At 41.4% G+C, this 18,757-nt stretch overlaps 1 protein-coding gene across 9 annotated transcripts in view; it reads right to left on the bottom strand.

The window, feature by feature from the left end:
* Positions 1-18,757, bottom strand: part of LUZP1 (leucine zipper protein 1) — a 105,457-nt gene that overhangs the window by 35,479 nt on the left and 51,221 nt on the right. For 7 of the 9 annotated variants that reach the window (XM_047871265.1, XM_047871271.1, XM_047871270.1 and 4 more), the window contains exon 2: positions 1,513-1,619. The exons of 1 other annotated variant lie outside the window; for it this stretch is intronic. The gene's annotated coding sequence lies outside the window, so the exon portion shown is untranslated. Of the gene's footprint in view, positions 1-1,512; positions 1,620-17,208; positions 17,244-18,757 lie in introns of those variants that run through there. One more of the 9 variants, XM_047871267.1, reaches the window with a different exon arrangement.

Raw genomic sequence — 18,757 nt, 5'->3', positions numbered from 1 at the left:
CTGGCTAGCTCTAAGAATTGTACTAAGCATGTAGTTAAGTGGTCAATTTTTACCATCAGAACATAAGCCCCAGTATATATAATAAAATACTCTATGTACAATAGGTACGTGTAATGAGTTTTGTTGAAAAAAATGATTACCCGCCCTGTCAAATTCATGAAGTCTATTAGAAAACATTGCTGCTTAACTACAGAGAACAAACTTAGGCTAGCTGGAGGGGAGGTGGGCAGGGAGATGGGTTAAATGAGTGATAGGTACTAAGGAGGGCACTGTTGTAATAAGAACTGGGTGTTATATGTAAGTGATCAATTACTAAATTCTACTCCTAAAACTAATATTACACTATATGTTAACTAACTAGAATTTAATAAAAACTTGAGACATACAAAAAAAAATTGGTGCTTCAATAAAGAGACTATAACACCATCAGAAAGATCAATGAACAAATGATTGTTCACACTACCCAACCAGAAATGAGTGTCATAACCCAGTTCCCTGAGGTAGGAAAAACGCCCCAGGGAAAGGAATAGAACAAGAATCCTGAACCAGTTAACAGGGCAAGAGTTTGCCTCAAAGTTTCCCACCCCTTTAAAAGAAGAGCCTGAGCTATATCTAATGTGCCCCTTTTCCAGGAGGGGTCACCCTGACAGTGAGAGGCCTTGCTGAGATCCCTTTCCTATGTCCCACCACAACCATCCCTAGAACCCAGTTCCAAGACTCATTTTGCAGCTGCCCCATTGCTTTGCCTGTCCAGAGAACTTTTCTCTAGCTATTAACCAGCTACCACAGGTGACCAAAACCACTAGGTAAGGGCCTCTGGCCATGCACTGTGCGAGCTGCTTCTATTTCATTGTGCTCTCCACCTTGGTCAACAACAACCAATAAAATAACTGGCACACAGAATCCAGAAAGGCTAGGAAAAGGAGCTAGTTGTCAATCAAAAGGATCTTTCATTTGTTTATTTTGCTTTGCTTTTTAAAGATTAAGTCACTGTCTCAACCAAAAAAAAAAGTAACTTTCTCAAAAGAGAAACATTACAGTACAACGAAAATAACCCGGGGCTGAAATCCAGTCCTCCCATTTACTCCCTGTGTGAACTTGGAAGTTCTTTAACTTCTCCAGGTTCATTTCCTCATGGCAAAAATAACAGCACTTACCTCATAAGGCTGGTGCAAATGCTAAGGGAGATAACATATGTCAAACAGGACCATGCCTGGCATACAGTAAGTATTCGATAAGTCGTAAGTGCCTGGCATACAGTAAGTATTCAATAAGTGGTAGTGAGGCCTATTTCTGAAAGTTGTTGACCAAATGCAAGGTTAGGCTGGCTGGCTGGCTGGCTGATTACATCAGAAAACACATTAAGTACTTAGCACTGTGTTTGGTTCATAATAGGTCATCAACAAATATTAACTTTTCTCCCTTTCCTGCAACGCTGCACAAATTGTAGAGACTTCAGAAACCATCCAATTCTATCAGTGTGGCCAGGTTTTGCTGTACAACCATACTTACCATTTAGGTAATTTAAGCTTTCCGTTAATGCTTCTGGGGGCTCTCCTGATACTTTGCTGTCTTAGAAACAGGCACTCACTATCTTTCAATGGCAGTTGCCTCTTGACCTGGACAGAATATAAACAGAAAGTAAGAGATAGGTAAAATGTGAATTGCACCAAGACCGAACTGAGGGGAGAGAAGACTTTCCTTTTCCTATCAGATGATATGGTCTCAAGGGAGACTACACAGTCTTTCTTAAATTAACACACCTATACATTTCCCAATAGTCTAAAAACTCATGACATCTTACATGAAATCAACCAGTTAGATGCCCTTGATTTATGGAAAGAAACAAACTTGGAAAGGGTGAGTCACCCAACTGTTTAGGGTAAAAGCCAGGAATCTACTAAAAATAAGATGTTCTAGAAAACGGGTAAGAAAAAAACCCCAAACATCTGTGGAGTACCTACCACACCCGAGGCAATATGTTTTATGTTGTACACAAGACAGTATTATACAGGGGCACTCTGGCAGCTCAACCAGTCAAGTGTCTGACTCTGGCTCAGGTCGTGATCTCGTGATTCATGGGTTCGAGTCCCACACTGGGCTCTGTGCTGAGAGCTCAGAGCCTGGAGCCTGCTTCGGACTCTGCATCTCCCTCTCTCTCTGCCCCTCCCCCTCTCGTGCTCTCTCTCTCTCTCTCTCTCTCTCTCAAAAAACAAACATTAAAAAAAATTTTTTGAGACAATAATACAATATTGCCCCCTAATAAAGAATCTAAATTTCAAGAAGTCAAATGACTGGTCCAAGGTCTTACAGCTTGCAAATAAATGGTAATCAGGCCTTAAACCCACACCTGTCTAACACAAAAGCCCCTTCACCAGGCTGACTGTCACTGGGTTGCCTTCTAGATGTGGTTCTCCAAAGGGCCCCGAACCACCTAATACCAATTAGAACCAAGCATTGCATCTCTGTCTGCAAACTTACCCTCTGGTTTTGTAATGAGCATTCTACAGGAGACCCAAAAAAGTCTACTAACCCACCGAACATTACCCCTAAAATTTCAAAAGAATTACTGGAGGTGGAAGATCTGGGGCAAACTTCTGTCCATCCAAGTCTTGCCAAAGAATGGAAAGATACCTTCTAAGCTGGAAGTAAAGCATCTATACCTGGTCTTATACGCAAACTATCCCCCTTCTTTCTCACAACTGCCCATACCTCCCTTACACATCACACAGGTCACCATGTGACCTTCTTCCAAACTGTTGGTCCCTTTAATCTCATTTCCACACCTCCACTACCAAACCCATTACACATATATAGTAGAGTCCATCCCCACCTCTATGCTCCTACAGAGCAAAGCAAGAGGGTTTAGAATTAAAATGGAGAGATAATCAAATGATAGGTTTTTTTTAATGGCTTTAAAAGAAAGATGAGGGGCTTGAACACTCAAGCCAGTACCAGAAAAGAATTAGGGACAAGCAACGAAACTAGAAAAAAAAAAGTAGGAGAAAAGATCTATACCAGGGTCAGCACCCAAGGAATGGCTTGAGTGGATGTGGGAGAAGTTTTAGCTCTCCCCAAATACACACACACACTTTTTAAAAAGTATTTAATGTACTTAAACAGCTATTTTAATTATTGAAACAGCTTCAGAACTGGTGCACAGACCTTGAGCCCTGCCCCTTACCCAACAGCTGTCTCTTTTCCCCTCTCCACCCACCTTAGACACACTTTCCTCTCCACAGCCTAGAACCTCTCCTACATAAGAATTCTGAACTCCAAAAAATGCCCACATACATCTGGTCTGTCTCCACTCAGCCGTAACAATGACAGCAGCAGCCCTGCGAAAGCTACTGCCTCCCCCATCTCTTGCCACATTTCCTGGCATATTACTAAGGCCCAGGGGGCTATTCTCTTCAAAACAGGATAGAATGCTCTGCCCAAAATCAGATGAACAGGAACTCCTGATGATCCTGATTTGTTTTCAACTGTCTACATTCTGTCCTTATTTCTAAGGGATGGAAGTAAGCAGCAAATGACTTCTTTCTTTCCTTTACTTCTTGCATCCTTGGCATACTGACCCTGTGTCCCCAGAACAAGAGGATGACTGTAAATACCCTCAGGCTCTTTAGTGCTGCCCCTTCAGAGAGCTTTCCACCCCGGGAGATCCACCCACACCCCTTCCTTCTGGCACCTCTTCTGCTCCTTCTTGTTAACTTCTAGTGAAGACAGTGGTGGTAGTATGGGTATGGGTGGGTGTGTCTGTCTCTGTCTAGAAGCAGAGATGAAAGGACCCTAACAGATCATGCAGAGTCTAACTGCCTCATCTACCAGAGGAGAAAATGAGTCTCATGGAGAAGAGACTGATCCCAGGTTGCAAAGCATGTTAAAGTGAGCATGGTTGAATCCACCTGAGGTAATGAGCCATACTGAAAATGAGTCCATCCTTATTTGATGGCTGAAGAATGAAGCTCTCTTAAATATGTATCACTTTTGTTCCCAAAATACTTTCATAATGGATAGAAATGCAAGTAGGAAATTGTGGTTCCAGCATGATCCCCCAACAGATAACATAAACTCTGGATAAAATGCCAAAAAAAACTATCTGTCTGAAGTGAACAAAGGCTGGCAGATTTTGGAGGGAAGTCAAAAACTGGTAGAAGGGGCGGGGATGGGATGAATTCTCCATTTTTGGAGCTTTCCCCAGAGAGCTATCCAGCTACACTGCCAGTCAAAAAACAAACCCTAGACTTTCTCTCTGGAGGAACCATAAGACAGTGCCCAGAGCAGCCACAGATAATGGGAAGAAAGAAGAGAGCCAGAGAAGCAAAGTCCCAGGTGTTGAGTATGAACTCTGTCCAATCTCTAGCTGACCCCTGCACTATGCATGCACAGGGTGGGACCCAAGCACCTCAGTCAAGGGCAAAAGAACAACTGAGATCTGAACAGCCACCCCTGCAGGGGAGACAAACCTGGCAGTTTTGAGTCTGAGTTAATTGCCTGCTAAAATAAAAACGTCAACAGAAATCAGTGTCTCCACAGCATAACATTTACATGCATTCATGTTCAGGAGACAACCCCAAATTACATAAAGAACTAGAAAAACTACAGCCATTTGCAAGGGAAAAGACAATTAGCAGAGGGCAACTCCAAGATGACCCAAATACTGGAATTATTTGACAAGGATATTAAAACAGAAATTATAGCTAAACAGAGAAACTGAATTTTTTTTCTGAAAGTGGAAGTTTCAGAACAGAAATTATAGCACCTGAAACAACAACAACAAAAATCCTCTGAATGAGCTTAAGAACAGAATGGAGGGGCGCCTGGGTGGCGCAGTCGGTTAAGCGTCCGACTTCAGCCAGGTCACGATCTCGCGGTCCGTGAGTTTGAGCCCCGCGTCGGGCTCTGGGCTGATGGCTCGGAGCCTGGAGCCTGTTTCCGATTCTGTGTCTCCCTCTCTCTCTGCCCCTCCCCCGTTCATGCTCTGTCTCTCTCTGTCCCAAAAATAAAATAAACGTTGAAAAAAAAAATTAAAAAAAAAAAAAAAAAAAAAAAAAAAAAAAAAAAAAAAAAGAACAGAATGGAGATGACAGAGAAAAGAGTTCATGAAATCTACAGATAAACAGAAATTATCCAAAGTGAAAAACTCTGGGTCATCTGCAGTCTCTAGAAGAACCATCCTCAGCTCTTCACCTGAGTATACAGTGATTACTTTCTGTTACCAGAAAAACTGATACCAGAGAGACCCAGAATAACTAAGGATCACAGAGATACCATTAACCTGCAATTCTGTTGGAGCAGGCCACCCCTCATATCTACTAATTAACTTTTTGAGGTCTTCCAGATATAAGCAAAGAACAAAGTGTGAAGGTGGAAAATGAGAGGGCAGGATAAAAATTTAAACCTGAGATAACCATAATATCCGAAGTCCTAGGAGTCAAATCTGGTGCCCCATTGTGTCTACTGAGAGGCAAGGAGACCATCATTTTTTCACCTGGAATTGCTGAAGCAACATTCTCAGGCAGGAGAAAAATGAGGAGGGATTTAATGTTTTTCTTCTGCCCTGTGCAATCTCTTCACCAAAAAGCCAACCTGTAAATGGGCCAATGGAAGGATGAAGTGTGACCAATCAGTGGGTTTGAGGCTGAAGAGTGCCAGCAGCTTGGTGAGAGCCAACCTGGTGCCACCCGGTTGATAAAAGCAGCTAACCTGAATGCCATACCTGACCAGCTTCCTGCACTCAGGTCATTTCATGTTGGAGTTCAAGACATTCCAGGTAAAAGCAGAGGGAAAAACATAACCTGCAGAAGAGATGTCTGAAAGCCTTGCCTTCTTCTCATCCCCCTCCCACCCATCCCACCTGCCCACGAGGGAGAAGGGTACAGAGCAAGTGAGAAACTGGTAAAAAGAAGAGGTGCCTCTTAGGGTGAAGAGCCTTGGACAGGAAGTTCAACCACTGACACCTCAGATATGACTTTTATACTCCCTGGGCCTCAGCTTCATCAGTCGAACAAAAAACTCAGACGACATGATATTTAAGGCCCTTTCCAATGACAACATGTATGAACCCTTACCCATGCTGTTTCCGTCTGCCCCTGAAAAAACCGTAATAGATCCCAAAAGGCAAAAGTGGAGACATGCCAACTCATTTGATTTATTAGAATATCTCAATTATTCAATTTGTTAAAGAATAAATTAAGAGTCTTGTTATTAATTCTTAAATTATGTTAATAACAGATTTCAATACCCATCTATGATGGAGGGCTGCTAAAATAAGGTCTAATTCTCCCAGGATATAACTTTTTTATCCGTGTAACTCTTGGGATAAGAAGGCAGATACTCTTATCCCCCCTACAACAGATGAGCAAACAGATTAAGACCTGTGACTCTTTTAGGAAGCTAATAACAGAGACAGGACTAGAATCCAGTAATCCCATCTCTGAGCTCCAGGGCTTTTTCCACCTTACCAAAGAAACCTTACTTAACAAAGAACCAAGAGTATAAACAAGATTAGAATTAGAAAGAAAGGATTTAAGAACTTTCAAACACTATGGAAGCATTTATTAATAAACAATTGATAAGACTAGTTTGCGATTAGGACATCTATTTAAAAGCAGACCCTCAAGGACTGCCACCTGTCCGCTGTTTCCTTTTCTAACAAGTAGGCTATAATTGAGACTAGGCTTCCTTGCAATTAGCCCGTGTTTGTGGGGTTTAGCAATAGAACCACATGTCTAAAATTGCTGGTTTTAGACCTGCTTTAGAAAGTTGGCTAAATCAGAAGAACATGCTGGCTCCCTTTAACCTCTGGAAGTCTATAATTAGGATACCAAGGGGCCCAAAGGATTAGACCAGGTAATGGCAAATGTAAACAGCAAAGTCACAACAACCAGTCTAAGGAGAAAGAAACTGAAAGTGCTTTTATTACCTAATTCAATCTTCATAGTAACCCTATTGGGTAAATACCATCATGATTACTTTATAAATGAGGAAGAAATAAAGGGTCAAAGTCACACAGCTGATAAGTGGATTCTCACGTAGGTATTTTGGATCCAAAATGTGCTTTCTCCTCTCCATTATACCACCCTGGAAGAATTCTCTCAGATCTTACTCTCAAGAGAATCAGTCCTGACCCACATCCCAAATAACACAGACCGACAAGCGGTTGATAGGTAGTTTGTGCATTCTTTCATTCATTCACGTATTCATGCAAATATTGACTGGCTACAGTGCATCAAGCTCTGAGGAAAATAGGGAGCAGAAACAGAACTGTCTTCATGCCATTTATTGTATAGCGCAACAGGAAAACACTAATTGAAGAATCATACTATTAAATTAATAGAAGCTGACCCATTAATAGGGAGGTCTAGGAAGGCTGCCCCTAGTGGTGAAGACATTTCCAAGCAGAAGAGGGAGCATGTTGAATATGAGGAGCTCAGGTAGATCTGGCTGACCAACAAGGGAGAAGTGTGACAGGAAATGAGGCTGGAGAGGTATGGAGCAAGCCACACCATACAGGCCCTTGGAGGTCCCATACCATAAGATTATGACCTGAGCTGAAGTCGGCCGCTCAACTGACTAGACCACCCAGATGCCCCATCATTTAACTCTTAAGTAGGGATAAGGTATGCACATTTCCAGATCACTTTGGCTTCAGTATGGACAACAGATGGAAGCAAGGACAAATGGTGCCAAAAGATGGGTAAGAAGGCCAGTTCCCTGTTTCAGGAGATGGTGGCCATAGAGCTAACACTGCCAGCTGCATACAGGGCACTTACTGTGCCCCAGGCACCGTTCTAGGCACTTTATAGGAATTAACTAAATCCTTAGAACAACTCTGTGAAACAGATACTATTATCCCCATCTTCTAAAAGAGGAGAGGAGTGCCTGGGTGGCTCAAATGGTTAAGTGTCAGACTCTTGGTTTCAGCTCAGGTCATGATCTCACAGCCTCATGGGTTTGAGACCCACATCAGGCTCTGCGCTGACAATGCAGAGTCTGCATGGGAGTCTCTCTGTACCTCCCCTGCTCATGATCTCTCTCAGAATATACAAACATTTAAAAAAAAAAAAAAAGAGAGAGAAGTTAAGTAATTTAATGGAATCAATGCCTCCCTTCATGTGGTCATTTCCCTTATAATCAGTTCCTTGCAAATATCTTTAATTCATTTGTCCCCCTCCCCTAATATTCAACTAGTAAAACTTCAATCTTCACTAAACCAAACTAACAACCTCTCCAGGCCTACACCAAAGCACTAAGTTATAAACTGTGTCTGTAGAGAAAATGCAACTACTGACTGGTATCATTTAAAAAAAATTTTTAGGGGCGCCTGGGTGACTCAATAGGTTGAGTGTCCGACTTCGGCTCAGGTCATGATCTCACGGTTATGGGTTCAAGCCCCACGTCGGGCTCTGTGCTGACAGTTCAGGGCCTGGAGCCTGCTTTGGATTCTGTGTTGCCCTCTCTCTCTGTTCCTCCCCTGCTCACACTCTTTCTCTCAAAAATAAAGATTAAAAAAAAAATTTTTTTAATAACAAAATAAAAAAATTTAAAAAAAATTTTAAACAGGCTCCATGCCCAACGTGGGGCTTAAATCCACAACCCCAAGATCAATAGTTGCATGTTCTACCAACTGAGCCAGCAAGGCACCCCACATTTTAAATTTATCACCACAAAATCTCAAACATGTCCCTCGATGCTGCCAGCAACCCTACTATATCTCCCCTTGTTAGGTTCACTTTCCAACTCTCCAAAACGACTCTTGCACCTCTTTTTTTTTCCTCAATAAACCTCCAACCCCCATCAGCTAAATGACTGTCCCCAAGAAGCAACACTCAGACCATCATCTCCCTAATTCCAAATCTAACCATATGTCAGCATTCTGTGTTCCCTATTGTTACAATGAAGAGGGTCTGCTGATACATAAAGTACAACTTTTCATGTCTACTATGGATCTGATTCCCTCTTATCTTCATATGCAGTGATCTCCACTCTCTTACGTCATTTTTCTCCTGTACAGACTCTCAAATGACCCTAGCCAAACAGTATGAGATCCACAGGCCAGCACTGGCTCACAAAATCTTACCAGTGTAAGTACAGGAATAGAATAGGCACCTAGACATTTGTGAAGCAAGCAATGTTGTAGACACTGCTACAACGTGCAAGCATAGGATCTGAGGAGGACTTCTCAAACAGGGTCTAGACCAGTGAGGGTGCTGATGAACTCACACAGTGAGTCACACGTGGAGTGAGTTACAGACAAAAATCTGCATAAGAATACCACATGTAGGTCCTGGACAGACTAGAAAAAATTAATTTGTCCTGCATCACTGACAGCTTGAGAAGCCACACTCTGGAACAGTGCTTTTCAAACTTGAATGTGCACACAAATCAGCTGAGGATCTCACTGAAACACAGACACTGACTCAGGTCTAGGGTGGGGCCTAAGACTGTATTTCTAAGAGCTTCCCAGGTTGATCCAGAGGCCACATTTGGAAAGCAAGATTCTAGAATTTCCCATCTTAAAAAACAAAACGAGGGGCGCCTGGGTGGCTCAGTCAGTTAAGCGTCCAACTTCGACTCAGGTCAGGATCTCGCAGTTCGTGAATTCGACCCCCGCGTTGGGCTCTGTGCTGATGGCTCAGACCTGAAGCCTGTTTCAGATTCTGTGTCTCCCTCTCTTTGCCCCTTCCCCACTCATGCTCTGTCTCTCAAAAATGAATAAACATTTAAAAAAAAATTTAAAACAAACAAAACAAAAACCAGAAACAATAAACTCTCCCTTGATCTCACACCTCCTTCCAGTTAGTCTAGCCCCAATGTCTCTGCTTCTCTTCTCTTCACAGCAAAACCTCTCCGAGTACTCTACACGTTTTATTTCCATACCTCTAATGCTCAGTCACTCCAATCAGCCTTCTATCTTCAACACTCCACAAAAACTGTTCATCAGGGTCAAAGGCCTCAATACTGACAAATTCTGTGGTCACTTCCCTATCCTCCAAATGGCATTTAACGCAAATAACCACTCCTTCTCCATCAAAACACTTTCTCCCTTGGTTCCAGGACATCATACTTTCCTCATCATCCTACTCCACAGGTCATCTTCAGTCTGCTCCACCTTCTCCTCTACATGACCAGAGATAGTCCCAGGACCTCTTTTCTTTATCTGCACCCTCCCTTCTTTGGGCAATCTCATCTAGTCCCATGACTCAATATCAATGACTTCCAAATTTTCATCTCCAGCACTGACAATTCCAGAAGCATTTCCGACGGCCTACCGGACATCTCTACCTGGATGTCTAATCGATATCACATATCCATATATTCCCATATTGTTGATTGTATTGACCTCCCACCCGTCTTTCTCCCAAACTCATTCCTCCTCACATTTTCCCCTATTTACACTATCACCATTCACCCAACTGACCAGGCCAAACACCTAACCATGCTGAATGTGTCTTTCCCCCACACCGAACATGAAATCCATCAGCAGGTCCTATCAACTCCAACTTCCAAATTTTTTTGAACCTGTCCCTCTGCTCTCTACATCCCCATTAAGCACCCTAGTCCAAGCTACTGGACTCTCTCTCACCCTACCTACTATAATAGCCTCCTTAAGCCTCCCTGCTACCAACTGTCCCCTATGAGTACCACTCTCCAAACAGCAGCAAATTTCTAAAAACTTAATCAGATCAAGACTCTATTCTGCTTAAAAGCAACACAACAAAATACCTCTAACAGCTTTGCCTTCCACTTAGAATACTCTAAAGTCCTCACCAGAGTCTACTAGGCCCTGCATGATCTGGCCCCTTACCTACCTCTCTGACCTCATCTCCTACCAGGTCCCCTTCCTCACTTCCTGTTTCTTGCACACACTGCATTCATTCTGGCCTTAGGGCTTTTGCACTAGCTGTTCCCTCTTCCCTTTGTACAGCTGGCTCCTTTCAGGCATTGAAGGGTCAGCTTAAGTTTTATCACCTCTCTAAAGACTTGGCCAGATAATATTAAGTAGCTCTCAACCTCTAACATATCACCCTAGTTTATGTGCACCTTAACACTTAACCCCATCTGGTATTTTGTTTACTTACTTACTGTTTATCTCCTCCTCCCCACCTCTACCCCCACCTTCTGTCTACCTCATCACTATATCCCCAGGGAATTCTGTACCCTAGAATGGTGCCTGGCTGACAATAAATAGATGGGTCTGTAGCACAGGGGAGCAATCCAGGCTGGATACATAAATTTATGAGTCATGTGCATAGAGGTGTGGTTACTAAAGCCAATGGGGTGGATGAGATCACCCAGGGAGAGTGTCTAGTATGACCAGGGAGGAGGGCCTGCGAGAGTAGTACATTTAATAGCTGTAGAACGGAGGATGAACCCGCAGAAACAGCAGAGAAGTAGGAGAAAGAACAAGACAGTGTTATATCACTTGAGCCAAGACAAGAGAGTATTTCTAGAAGGAGTAGTCAACAGCATCAACTTCACCGAGAAAATGAATTTGAAAAGTCTGTTGAATTCAGCTTCATGAAGGACATCAGTGACTTTACTGAAGTGTACAGTGAAATGACAGGGCAGAAGCCAGCCTAGGACAGGCTAAGAGGAGGGAGGCAGTAAATACAGACATCTTGTTTAGATTCGAGAGGATGCAGGGTTGAGGATGAGCTGTTTGGTCTGTTTCTGTTTAAAGGGGGCACCATCCTCGCACTGCCACATGTACAAGCGGCAGGTCCTGGCAGCCGCAAGTCACCCAAGGGCTTCAAACCTTTTTATTCAGCTAAGAATTCCGTTCCCCTTGGACCGATTCCTAAATGTCCAGAGTATCAATCTGGAAGTCTTTTTTCAAACACAGATCTCATCTTCACTACAACGGAAGATAAAAATGTACACTTTCCCTTGGTGTGTCAGGAACAGAACGCGTGGCTTTTTATACCAGAGGGCCTGGGTTTAGAAAGTTTTCTCTGCCATTTTAATTCCAAGGCTCATTTTGGGGGAGTCACCGTTATTTCTACCCCCAGCAAGAAGTTTCTTTCCATTTTACAGCCTCTAGAGAACTTCCCATTGTCTCTGTTCCACACTCCTTCTCCACCCTGCCTGCTGCCCAGGCAACATACCACAATGGGAGGAGTACACATGGTCTCAGAAGCCAGGGAATCTTGGTTTCCTCTATACTTCAGTCACACAGCAGTCCGGGTGATCAAACTTCACGATCTCAATTTCTTCAAGTGTACACAGAGACTATAATATCTAAACTTCATGGGACTGATGTCAAGGACTATATGGAAATACAGATTCAGTATAAGCAGATAAGGGCTGGCATAATGTGTTCTATAAATGTTAATCCAATTTTCTTCTTCTCACCATTCTGATAAAGCATTGTATCCCCTGTGTGTTTTTATTTAGTTTCTCTTTCCTTCTAAGTGTACTAGGAAGACCTTGGGAAAGGAACCCTGAGAAATTTACTTGCCCAGTTCCAGCAGAAATAATTTTAAAGAAGTACCAGGAGAGGTGGTTGAGGCCAGAGGTGTTGCTGGGCAGCATGTGAAAGGGCAGGGAGGATGCCCCTGGGCAGAAGACATCAGCAGGCTCTCTGCCAGGTTCTCTGCATCTCCCCACCACCAACCCTTGTCCAAGTTCCTTCTTATAGCCCTGGATGTGCCTCTTTATCTCATCTGCTCAGAAAGCCATGCTTGCCAACAAGTCTCAAGTCAGTGTCTTCAGTATTAAAAACAAACAAAACAAACAGCACACACACTCAGAGCACACATACTGAGCAGAACACAGGGCAATGAAATCCTGAGACCCAGTCCTGTCTCTCTAATTTACTGGTTCTGTGATCCTTAATAGATATTATAATTCTCTGAGTAGAAGTTTCCTCATTTGTAAAACAGAGATAACAATATATCCAGACTCCAAGGTTGTAAGGACCAAATGAAATAATATATGTGAAAGTACTTTGTATATTATAAAACATGGTTATTGTTATATTATAGGTACACAGAGCAGCTGCAGAATCTACCTTTGGCCAGTTGAGGTGTGTTACTGAGAAAGTCCACATTCTTGGAGTAGTCTGTTCTATGATCTAAGGCTACCTGTTTCCAACTTAAGTGCTCCAATCTCTAGCCGCTAAAAAAGTTATATTCTAACTTCACTTGATTCTCTTATCTTAGCGAGAACTCAAACTTCTCTGACTAAATGGCTCCATGTCTCCAAATGGTAAAGACCACTGGCCCTGATGCTAAGGGCCCTTTTTGACTCTAACATTCTAAGATTCTCCATCCTTTGCTCCCAAAGTACTTTGTCCATATCTCTACTTGCACAATTCCCAGTCTACTTTGCATTATAACTTTGTTTTGTATCATCCCCTAAGGAGAGAGCAAAAGGCTGTCTTACCGAGTTTGATATTCTCCATAGCACTTAACATGGAGCTTTGCACACAGAGCTTTGTGCACCAAACAATATTGGCCGATTGACTCAACGCTAATTTCTAATTTTTTGCACTTATTGTCCATCCCACACAATAACTACAAACTCTTATTCTTCTATGCTTTTTTTGTACCTCCATAGGCCTGGCACAGTGTGAAACACATAGTTAATTTTTTTTTTTTTTTAAAGACCAGTGACTGGTTTATTTCTTGGTCAAGGTTTGAAAAAGCCCAATCAACCTATCCTACCTATGATTTTTAACAACTGGCTCTGGTTATTGACATATATAAACATGACATTTATCAGAGTGTCACAAAAGGAAACTGCATAATGGAGTTATTACACAGATGGAGGGAAATGAAATGCGTGAGTTGAGGGGCCTTGTTCTCCCCAGTGGCACCAAAAATATGGTAAAAAGGCAAATATATTGATAGTCAGCAGACCTGGACTCTAGAGTTTATCTCTAGAAGATGGGTAGTCTTCTAAAATGGCTCCCAAAGATCTCCACCCCCTAGTGTCCATGTTCTATGTGGGCTCTTCCCCTTGAGTTTGGTCTGGGCCTCAAGACTGGTGTCTAACAGTGAGAACATAGGCAAGAATTATGAGATGTCATTTCTGAGATTAGCTTATAAAAGACTGAATTCTTTCTTACTGGCTCTTTCTCTCTTTTGCCATCTCTTGCTTGCTTTGATGAAGCTAGCTGCTGTGCTACAGAAGCCCATATGGCAAGGAACTAAAGGTGGCCTCCATCTACCAACCAGTAAGGAATGGAGGCCCTCAGTCTAACTGCCCACAAGGACCTGAATCCTGCCAACAACTGAGTGAACTTCAAACCCTTCTTCGGTCACACCTTGATGGCTGACATCTTGATTACAGCTAAGAGCCTGAAGCAGGAGACCCAGCTAAAGCCATGCCTGGCTTCCTATCCCACAGAAACTGTGATATAATAAATGTATATTGTTTTATGCTGCTAAATTCTGTTATGCAGCAACATATAACTACCATACCCTGTATGTTTAAAAAAAAAAAAAAAGGAGGGGATATGGAGAGATTATAAGATTAAAAGATTCTTAAAAAAGATATAACCAGGGGCGCCTGGGTGGCTCAATCGGTTGAGCGTCCGACTTCAGCTCAGGTCATGAACTCACCTTCTGTGAGCTCAGGTTCCACGTCGGGCTCTGTGCTGACAGCTCAGAGCCTGGAGCCTGTTTCAGATTCTGTGTCTCCCTCTCTCTCTGCCCCTCCCCCGTTCATGCTCTGTCTCTCTGCCTCTGAAAAATGAATAAACCTTAAAAAAAAAAATTAAAAAAAAAAAAAAGATACAACCAACCAGCCACAATGTATGGATCTTAACTGGATCCTAATTCAGACTAACTGTAAGAAACAAAACAGAATCATTGATGAGAAAATGAAAATTTGACTGACTGGATATTTGATGGTATTAAAGAATTCTGGTTTTTTATGTGATATTAAAATTATAGTTTTTTTAATTGTAAGAAGTCCTTAACTTTTAGAGATACATAATGAAATGCTTACAACAGATGAAATGATATAATGTCTGGAATTTGCTTCAAAATAATACAGAATGGGGTTAAGTGGGTAGGGTATAGATGAAACAAGACTGGCCATGATTTCATAACTATTGAAACTGGGAGTGGATACATGGGAGCCCATCATGAAGTTTCCTTTTGTATACATTTTAAATTTTCTCTAACAAAAAAAACTAGGAAAGGGAAGAAGGGTAGGTAGAATCCTAAAGTCCAAGGGCCCCTCTAGTTCTCACAATCTAACTACACTACAGCCACTCTGACCTTCCCTAGGTTTTCTGCACTGGATATACCATTTCAGTCCATGCCAGTGACCAACATTATCAACTCTCCCACAAAAATTCTGTCGAGCACTTAGATCTGATAAGTTACTTAAAGTAAGATTATTTAGACAATTTGGCCCTTATAGGTAAAGAGGGTGGAGTGAAATGGTAGCTAATTGCTAGAAGGTGCTTGGCACAAACTAGAAGGAATCACCATAGGTCTTCCTGGTGTGGGAAACCATCCCCTATTGCACTTTATTCTGGCCTGCCTTTTTGGACACCCCAGCCTCCCAACTTGATAGGTATTTTAACATTTCCTCCCTGTGCTGTGTACAGACTTAATTTCTTACCCCTTAAAGTTTTCTTTAATTAAGCCTTAAGTATCTTAATTGCTGTGAATGATCTATTTTCCAATTTCCCACTGTGTTCAGCTAATTAAAAAACAAAAAAACAAACAAACACACACACAAAACTCATGGTCAACAGTTCTGCAAGAAAGTAACTTCAACAGGAAAGAAATCATATCTGCTTTTTCTTGTCAGAGTCTCTGATTCTTAGATTAGAGAATCAACGTTTGAAGTTCCTACTAAACAAGAAAATTCACACAACAAAGTGAAACTGGGATAGACAAAAGAGAACTTCGTGACTAGTTCCCACACTCTTTCTCTGGGCACACCACAACTGCTACTACCATATCCCAGTTCTATTGTATAAGAGGTCTATGCTCAAATCTGTTATGATAGCTTCAATCACCCATACTATATTTATATTCTAGCCCCTACCTTTCACCCTCTCTTTAAAAGAACAGTCCTAAGATTTACACTCCTGGAGGTTTTCAATGCTAATTATTGGAAAAACCTAGAAGCTTTCAAAAATATCATTTATCTGATAAATGACTGAATTTCTACAATGAGTCAATGATATGAAAAAGTGGGAGCAAGGGAAGGACTTGAAATACAAAGAAACTTAGGAAACATAACAACTTAATGTACTGTATGGGTTCTGGTCAGATCCTTACCCTAACAAAGTAACTGCAAAGACATTTTTTAGACAATCAAGGAAATCTGATTATATGATCCTATCTAGATGTTATTAAGGTTTTGTTAATTTTCTTAAATTTGATAATAGCATTATGGTTATGTGAGAAAATGTATTTAAAGATGCATAAAACAGTGTGTAGGTATAAAATGGTATGATTTCTGGGATTTGGTTTAAAATTCTTCAACACATTAAAAAGAACTGAAGGAAATGTAGCAAAATCTTGAAAATTACTGAATATAAATATATGTAGGTTCACTGTATTAGCCTCTCTCCTTTTGTGAATGTTTGAAATTTTTTTTTCTTTTTTTTCTTTTTTTATTTATTTTTGAGACAGAGCATGAATGAGGGAGGGGCGGAGAGAGAGGGAGACACAGAATCTGAAACAGGCTCCAGGCTCTGAGCTGTCAGCCCAGAGCCCAACGCGGGGCTCGAACTCATGGACTGTGAGATCATGACCTGAGCCAAAGTCGGACGCTTAACCAACTGAGCCACTCAGGTGCCCCGAAATTTTTCATAATAAAAAAAATTTTAATACTACCACCTAGTACAACCAAACTCTAGCAATATCTACCAGAGCTAAACATATGACCCAGAATCTTATTCCTAGGTATACACCCAAGAGAAATGACTGCATATGTTCACCAAAAGATATACATAAGACTAAGAGTGTCCATGGCAGCTTTGTCATATAGCCAAAACTGGTAAGATCCCAAATGTCCATCAACAGTAGAATAAATAACTGTGATACATCCAAACAATGAACCATTACATACTGCTACATACAACATGGATGAATATCCAGACACAATGTTAAACAAAAGCAGCCAGACCCAAAATAGTTCATGCAGCTGAGGCTATTTATGTTCTATTACACGCAACTCAAAAATAGACAAAACTTATCAATGGAGATAGAAGTCAGAATAACTAGTTACTTGGGTAGCCAGTACCGATGAGGAAGAAGCACGAGGGAGCCTTCTGGAATTCTGGAAATGTTCTCTATCTTGACCTGATGCATATCTTGATGTGAGTAGTCTTTACATGACAGCATACATACATAAAATTTCATTGAGTATTTTACTGAAAAATCTGGATAATTTACTGTAGCTATATCTCAATAATGAACAAATAATGGGAGTAAAAATCAGAATCCTAGGTATCAGTATTTTATAAAAGCTCTGTAAGCAATTCTAATGTGCAGCCAATACAAAGAACCATTCTACCTCAGCAAGCTCAAAGTTAAGCCTCCCAAGTCTTCCTACTTCCAGTTCAATAGTACCTGTGAGATAAGGTAATAAGAACTGAAGCTTGAAAAGATGGTGGAGCAGAGAGGAGGGAGAGAGTTATCCCTTTGAAAAGAGTAGGAATCTAGGGCAAGGGAGGAAAAGTTGAGGTCAGTGCTGATGGAGCTAAGAACAAAGCTGCAAAAGACTGAATATGACAACTCATTTTAATTCTAGCTTTACCACCAACGAGCTATGGGTATGACCTTAGGCAAACTGCTTTATCTCTCCAGGCCTCCCTATGATCTCGTACAGCTTTTAAACAAAGTCTGGAGAAGAAGGTGAGAGGAATCAAGTAAGAACAGGCCCTTTTAAAAGACCGTAGGTTTCCCTCTAACACAGACAGCACTTACCATCCTGTATTGTAATTATCTACTTCTTTATATCCCCCCACCAAACTGTGAGCTCTTAAAAGGCCAAGATTATGTATTTCATCTCCAAATCCAAGCACATGAATAGAACTTGGCACATAGTAATAGTTCGGTAAATGTTCAATGGCTACATAGCTGAACACTATGAGGGGTGCTTCTATTTATATTCTTATAAGTATAGGTATGTATACATAAAAAAGAACAATTCATCTCCCACATGTATACCTTTAAATAACATTGAGTAATATTATTTTCTTTACTAACACCAACTAAAAGAAGTCCAGATTCCAGGATGCCCAAAATCATCAGAAAGGCTCCCCAAAGATGTCCTGCCAGAGGCCTCAAAAGTCCATGGCTCCTCCTCCCTAAATAATATAATGAATAATAATATCTAATGCTTACACATTATTTCATACTTCAAATCACTTTCACTCCCATCCACTCAATTCTCACAACTCTATGAGGAGATACTATCAAACCCATTTTAAAATGTGAGGAAACGGAGGCTCATATTTTAAATAATTTGCTACTCTAAGGCAAGCTGAAAGCTTCTAAAGAAAGGCTTTCGTAGGCAGCCCCTTTCTTCAGCACCCAGGAGAAACATCACCAGTTCTATTCCCCCAGCCTCCCCAAATAAGATGGATCCATCAGTTCACTAGCTGCTTTTATTAAGCTAACTACCTCTTAGGTTTTCCTTGTACCCATGAGACTCAGTTACACAGATTACTTTTATTATGTTTTAAGCAAAAAATAAGACCAGCACAGGGAGAAAAATCCCAAGACTACAGAAACCCACACTCAAAAGTTGCTGTTTAACCTCTTTGTGTATA

The sequence above is a fragment of the Prionailurus viverrinus genome, chromosome C1, assembly GCF_022837055.1.
Source record: "Prionailurus viverrinus isolate Anna chromosome C1, UM_Priviv_1.0, whole genome shotgun sequence".
NCBI lineage: Eukaryota > Metazoa > Chordata > Mammalia > Carnivora > Felidae > Prionailurus > Prionailurus viverrinus.
The sequence above is the reverse complement of the archived record's forward strand: the minus strand, read 5'-3'. Positions and strand labels throughout refer to the sequence as shown.